The sequence below is a fragment of the Pan paniscus genome, chromosome 3 (genome assembly GCF_029289425.2).
Source record: "Pan paniscus chromosome 3, NHGRI_mPanPan1-v2.0_pri, whole genome shotgun sequence".
NCBI lineage: Eukaryota > Metazoa > Chordata > Mammalia > Primates > Hominidae > Pan > Pan paniscus.
This window is the reverse complement of record NC_073252.2, coordinates 105,963,389-105,971,024: the sequence shown is the minus strand read 5'-3', so window position 1 is coordinate 105,971,024 and position 7,636 is coordinate 105,963,389. Positions and strand designations below refer to the sequence as shown.

General features: G+C 35.8%; 1 protein-coding gene and 1 non-coding gene across 13 annotated transcripts in view; one reads left to right on the top strand and one right to left on the bottom strand.

Moving 5' to 3' along the window:
* SGMS2 (sphingomyelin synthase 2) overlaps window positions 1–7,636 on the bottom strand; it is a 108,552-nt gene that overhangs the window by 58,563 nt on the left and 42,353 nt on the right. The gene's annotated exons all lie outside the window — the stretch shown is intronic.
* LOC112439669 (U6 spliceosomal RNA) lies at window positions 4,410–4,513 on the top strand. The gene has a single exon (XR_003027921.1). It is a non-coding gene; the product is annotated as a U6 spliceosomal RNA (small nuclear RNA).

The following is a 7,636-nucleotide window of genomic DNA, read 5'->3' as shown; positions in this document are numbered from 1 at the left end:
GTTAAAGTAACAGGGTGGCTATTCAAATCAGGCTCACCAGGCTTATGAGATAACACTCAATTTAAAATTTTAAATGAACAACCATTGTCAGAAAGAAAAATCAGTGCAACATCAAGTCAAAAGAACATCAGGAACATCTATGTTCCAACCTACTGAGATCCAATTAAAGTAAATGCCCTCTAGAAACCTGTACCAATATAACTTTCTAAAACTAAAAAGATTCCTCTGAAGATGCTCCCATACTTACTCAATTATGGATTTTTGCCTTTGAGTTCTTTTCTATTTATAATAGATCAAAATAGCATGTGTATAGTATTCTAATTACACTGGTCATGATGGACTTTTATTTAATTGATCATCCCAGTGCTGTTTTTTTAAAATAAGTGTTTAACGCATATTAGGCTTTTTTAAAAAGGCTAAAGATGCAATATTATAAGCAGAGGAAGAATAAAAACAAAAGCATTATGTGGAGACATAAAAGTTAAAGCTATCAAATATCTAACAAGAATTCAGAATTTGACCTTCAATGCAGACGTTTTTAAATTTTATCTTGAGTAAATGGGATAGAAACTACAGGTATAGAAAACTTTTAAAACTGTACCCTGGGTTGAATGAAAAACAGTGACCAAACTCAAGATACCAGTACTTGCCGGTTAAATATGTAGCAATGGTTAATACTATTGCTAATAGCCTAGAAGGTAAAGTAAACAGACAGCCAACAAAGACAGAATTATTTATGTCCTCCTGCTCTGTGCAGAATTGGGTCCTAAGTGCTAAGGAAGGCGGCAGAAGAGAAAGCTGGCTCCCGTCCTCAAGGCATTTTTGATTCAGTAACTGCTTTTTCCCCTCTTCCCAAGCAGAAGTCACTTAAAAAGAACAATGAGAGATAAAAACTTTTACAAATTAGAAAACAGCCTGAAATAACATTTGAAGTTTAGTGAAACCATATGCCAGGTAGATGTAAAAGTGAAAAGTAAATTCAAATGACAGAAATAAAATGGGAAAAAGACTGGTTATATATAACTTAACAGGAATTTTTAAAACGTCTAGGGTATATAGATAAAAACTGAAAATAAAATCAGAAAGAAGTAAAATAGTCTCTCTCTCTCTCTCTCTCTGTTAATAGCCTTTTAAAATGCCAAGCTCCGCCTATCAGCAGTGAATAGAAAATCAGCCAAGTACTTATCCTATTTGGTTTGGCAGTGGTCTATCCATGGGAGTGAACTATGATCAAAACTGTTTTCTAAAGGGTGAAATGGGCTTAGAAAAACACAGGATGATTAAAATCGCTGTCTCTAAACCTGAACATAATGCCAAGAGGTAGTCAGGAAACATTACAAACTCAATGTTCAATTAGCATTAGGAAGCTAAAAGATGTAATTTTATAGTTAATCTTATTTCCATTAAATCTAATTGTCATTGATGACTCTATATAAATAAAAGTGCTTGCCTATAAATAATCACTTTAAATTGCTTTTTAAAATATAAACATGCTATCAAAAATTTATATTTAAAAATATCAAAGAATTATACTTCTTTGCTTACCATGAAACAAAGAAGCAGCCTAGAAAATGAGTTTTTGTTTTTATTGTTTCTAAAATTATCTCTTACAGCATAATCTGCATCAATAAGCATAGGACATTGGGAGCCCATTTCCAAAGCTTATACCAAACCAAACGAAACCAAAAATGACATTCTGGTTAATGTGCATCTATACTTTAGAGGAAATCTTAAAATTGGCAAAAGTGATTATGGGTTAATGGCGGGTATCTTTAAAGGAAAGGAATGAATTCCATCTAAGAGTTCATAGCTCTAAGAACAAAGAAAAAGCAGATGCTTACAACTCATGTACCAAAACACACTTGCCATTTCCTTCCACTCACGCACCTCCTCTTCCATTTCTTACCACAGTAAACAGTACCACCATCCAATCAGCTACTCGGAGTAAATAAATGTTGGCTATTACCCGACTTCAAACGCCCTCCCCTGCTCACCTGAAAATCACTACAAATCCTGTCCATTTTAATCTCCCATCTATTTACCTCTGCTTTCTTTTCACAGACATCTTACTTACAGAGGACAGACGTAAGTCCAAACAAATCAACAGCCACAACAATTTTTAAATGGATCCAATCCATCCACTAAAAAGCTACATACAAGATTATTTTGTAAATAAAAGGCTGATATAGTATTAGGAATAGCAGGCATCACCAGTACTTTTACAACTAGAGTACAAAGTAAAAGTATTGAGAAAATAGATAATAGAGAACAGCTCACCAAGAAGATATAAAATCATGGACATTCCTACACAAGGAAAAACTGACAGCTCCACAATCATGGTATTTAATGCAGCACTCCCTTCCTCTCTGGTTTTGTTCCTAATCTATTTCCTGCTTTACTGACCTCGTTAAAGACCTTAAATGGCTCCCTATGACCCAAAAGTCCATTGCTTATTTTGACTTAAGAAAAAATTTATAATAGAAAATCTCTAACATAATGAAAGTAGAAAATACTACAGTGAACCCCATTAGCTATAACAATTATCACAGGAAATCTTTCTTTTTTTAATCTGTCCTCTACTCTGTATTTTTGGAAGCAGTCTCAGAGACCATGTAATTTCATCTGTAAGATAGAGATTCTTTTTTCCCCAACATGACCCTAATGCCATTTTTACACCTAACAAAATTAACACAATTTACTTAAAAAAACAAATACCTAGTCAGGTCACCTTTATCCAATTACTTATTCTCAAGACTGCTTTTTAGATGGTGGCATGTCCTTCTGACATCTATTGTTTCTTAGCATTGCTTACAAGGCTTTTCATAATCTGGCCCCTACCTTCACTTCTAGCCTCAATTTTTGAAACTAGTATTTTTTTTCCATCCCCTAAATCCTGCACTTCCACCATATTTACTGAATTTCTGTTTATTTCACATGCAATATCCCCTCTTATCAAGCTTTATGTAAATTTTTTTTAGCAGCCTAAACTTCTTCCCAATCCCATCCACTTGCTTACACACTTGGCTCTCGTGCTTCAGGTCTCAGCAGATGTCACATCCTCCAACAAACCTTACCTGCTACAACTCCCTGGTATGTGCTACTGGACCTAGAAATGAACTTTCAAATACAGCACTCACTACCCAGGTGGGTTACAAAACCCAGTGTCTTCCTCTCCCCTAAATTCCCTTTTAAAAAGAAACACTAATTTATAACTTTCTGCTTCTTAAGAAACCAACTTTCCCCTCTTGGGTGCTTTGTGCCCAACATGTTCATGATATGACTACTATTCTTTACTTCTACCTTTTGACCTATACTCATGCACAATTACACAAATCTCTTAAAAATGGTGTTCTGTAAGTACAAATCAGACTTGTTCAAAGGCTGTCAATAGTAAGAAAATGCACAAAATTACTTGAACATAATATTAAATAATCATAAAGCTTTCAAATGTGAAAAATATCCAGGGGTGCTAAAGGCAGGTACAAAAGGGATAGTGGAAAAAGAAAATCCTAACTCTAAAATAGGGCTCCAGAATCCTATGATTACAGGAGCAGAAAAAGGCCTCATTTTATTCTGAAAAAGGCAGCAACTTTTTTTTTTTTGAGACAAAGTCTCACTCTGTCGCCCAGGCTGGAGTGCAGTGGCACGATCTCGGCTCACTGCAACCTCCTCCTCCTGGGTTCAAGCAATTCTTGTGCCTCAGCCTCCCGAGTAGCTAGGATTACAGGCACACACCACAACGCCCAGCTAATTTTTGTATTTTTGGTAGAGACAAGGTTTCACCCATGTTGGCCAGGCTGATCTCAAACTCCTGACCTCAGGTGATCCACCCGCCTAGGCCTCCCAAACTGCTGGGATTACAGGCGAGAGCCACCACACCTGGCGGGCAGCAACTTTAAGAATAAGAATGCACTCATCAAGGGCATTATTGCTCTTCAACAGATAACAGCCTAAATACACACTTTCTTTGCAGAGGTTTTTACCGAAGTGCAATCAGAAACCTTAATTTGAAGATCAACTGTCAAAAAGAGTTTTCTGGGAAATGTTGGTTGACCACTTTGTGTAGCTTTCCTTACCTACGATAAAATCATGCAAAACTAAGTAAAAGTGAAAATGTCTCCAAGCCTTTAACAATCTAATTTATATTGCAAACCCAAGTGATTATTATATTGTGGCTTTGTTGTTATTTTAAGCTTTTATTTGGAAAAGTATTTACAAATATACACTTTAAACAATTTCATCAACATTGTGATCATGCAGAGCTAATTGGGCTTTATCACTATTATGCTATATTTCCTCTGCCAAAAATATATTTTTATTTCAGTTTAACAACACTAGATTGGAATATTTTCCAAGTGTTTAAAAATTTTGACTATGTATCCTATTAATGATTTAAATTTATATAGCCTGTGCTCGATTCGGCAACACATATACTAAAATTGGAATGATGCAGAGATTAGCATGGCCCCCGCACAAGGGTAATACACAAATTCGCGAAGTGTTCCATATAAAAAAAATAAATTTATATAGCCTAGACTTAAGAACAAGAGCTATAGCTAACACTCATATAGTACTTACTATTGCCCAAACGCCACAGTTCTAAATGCTTTGGTTATCTTATTTAATCATCCCCACAACTCTATGAGGTTAAATATTATTACCCATGTTTTACAGATGAGCACAGAGATATTAAGTGAATTGCCCAAGGTCACCAACTAGTAAGCAGTGAAGCCAGCATTTGGTACTTTGGTAGCTCTGACTCGGCAGGCTGTTCTACCCCTTTGGGAAAAGCATCGCAAATGAGCACACAGCTTCAGGGTGAATTCTTACAGCAAAGAAAAGGAAATGGGATAGCACAGCCCTGCTATGTCAGAAGAACCAACATCAGACATCAGTGGATTCTCATAGCAACATCTCCCCACTGCTTCCTCTTGACACACAGGAAAAATGTTCCAGAATCAACTGGGAAGACTGGCATTGCATTTATAAATGTAATTCCCAGGCTGGGTCGGTAACTCCTCCAATCTTTCCAATTACGTTCATTTCAGATATAGGGGACAGAAATGCTCCAGAAAAGAACTACACCATATTTGGAGGAGGAGAGAAGGAGTACACCCTTCATTTGTGTTGTGAACTATGTGGAGGAGAGCAGTACGTTACAGTACAGAGAGTCTTGGGGAGGCCATGTGCATGTGTCTTCAGGCCTCCATCTCCTTTCAACTTGAGGAGCTCTGCTTTTCCTTCTATTTTAGAGGGGTTACCCAAAATCTCATCTGAAATCTGGGTTCCATGGCTAAAGAAGTTTAAAAACTGATAGTGCCATGACAAAGCCCTGGATCAGAAGTCAAGAAACAAGAATCTCTCTCTCAATTTGGCCACAAACAAGTCATGATTAATCCTGGGTCAGTAATTTTGCAATCTTGGGTTGTAGTTTTCTCAGTGTAACACCATTACTTTACAGATTTCTAAGACTCTTGGCCATATTAAAAATATATCATTATATAAAACGAAAGAAATAAAAGATATGTTAGTGATCTCACCAAAGAAAGTTTAAAAAGGTAAATAAAAATCCCATGTCTCACAGAAAGAAAAGAAATAGGGTAAGGTAATTTATTGATAAAGAATTTACTAACCATCATATGATCCACTGCTCAGAACACCACCATGAGATTGGTCCCATCATATAAGAAATCAATATTTCCCAAACACTTTTTTTTTGTTTTTGTTTTTGGTTTTGGTTTTTTTTTTTGAGACAGAGCTTCGCTCTTGTCGCCCAGGCTGGAGTGCAATGGCGCGATCTCAGCTCACTGCAACCTCCGCCTCTCAGGTTCAAGCGATTCTAGTGCCTCAGCCTCCTGAGTAGCTAGGATTACAGGTGCACACCACCATGCCCGGCTAATTTTTCTGTTTTTAGTAGAGACAGGGTTTTGTCATGTTAGCCAGGCTAGTCTCCAACTCCTGACCTCAGGTGATCCACCTACCTCGGCCTCCCAAAGTGCTGGGGATTACAGGTGTGAGCCACAATGCCCAGCCAAGAATTTTTTTTTAACTTGGTATTTTTATTTAGCTTGATGTAGATAATTTGTGGATAACACATCCATGTGAATTCACTATTAATAAATAACAAAAGTTTATTCAATAACCATGGCCCCTACAACATGCCCTTGCTAATCTCAGAAGCAAATTAAACACAGGTCAAATGTACATTGTAACATCTTAGAATCCTAAAATCCAGGTTCTAACCCTGATTCTGCCACTTGATGAGAATTAATGCAATCTCCTTGGTCCTTAGTTTCTTCTGTCCTACCCCTATCGCATTCTCAAATAAGGGGCTATGCTAAATGATTGGCCATTGGCATATTATAGTTGATCTTATACTTTTATTTCTTGTGGCAATCACACAGTCAGAATAAGCCACATGAAAAGGAAAATAAATTCATGGAAGAATCACCCATTAGGTTCTAGTCACTACTTAAGGCATCTGAATGGAACAAGAGGAGACTATGGGGGTGGGGGGATTTCCACCAGGACTGAAACCAATTAAATAAGATCTTAATGAAGAGCTCCTGATTCAGGTTTACTAGAGAAGAAATAAGGCATTAAAGCTAATGAAAATAATTTTATAAAGTTGTAGCTGAAAGGTCATATTCCCTAGAACAAGAGATAGTTAATTAGAAGGTAAACAATAGAAAAGTTATTGGGTGAGCTCAGAGGCCAACATGAAAGAATATAAAAAAGTATTATGCTTTATAATTCTAACTGACCATTATACAGATGCAGATTCAAAATTAGGAAATAATATAATACCAATTAGTATAAACTGGTTAGTGTTTATAAATAGTTGGTACTTTAAAAGGCCTTTTCCAAAATACCTAAAATTGAAATATAATAATATCCCAAGTAATCTGAAATTGCATATTTTGATTTAAAGTTAAACTATAAATTCCATCAGCATTAATGTTTAAAGGTAGACAATTTACAGTATTAAGCTAGATGAGACCTCTCTCGTAAAAGATTAGCAATCCCAGATTGTGTATTTTTTTCTGGGTTGCAGACTATTCCAGTTTTAACATCATACATGACATACACTCCTAAGCCAGATAGCTTTGAGAAAGCAGCTGATTATGTCTTAGAACTTTGTTCATTAAAACTATAAATTCCTATCTCAAATGCTTCTTGGAACAAACAAATATAAACAACGTGAATTCTATCGAAGCTTATTTGAATCACTTGAGGCATTATTTATGGCTGTTTTTGAAAATGTTATGTTTGTTCAGTAATATTTTATGAATAATGTTAATACAGTTTTCCACCAAGTAACATAAAGATACCTGATGAAAGATAGAGAACTTAAATTCATGTAAATGGTAATAAAGTAGAAAAACCTCTGGGCTCTTTATAAAATAAACCAAACTTAAATGCATTTTCCCCAAACCAACATACACTTATAGAAAGTTATTCAAGGCATAAGACTGCATATAAAACAGGGATTCTATCTTCAACATTAAATTCAGTGAAGCACTTTATATATTGTGACTTCAAGGAAAGCTGGAAAATTTTACAGTTCAACAGGCTTTCTCCTTTACTTTTTATAGAGATTGAAAAGTTAACCTTAAGTCACTAGGCCATTATTTTG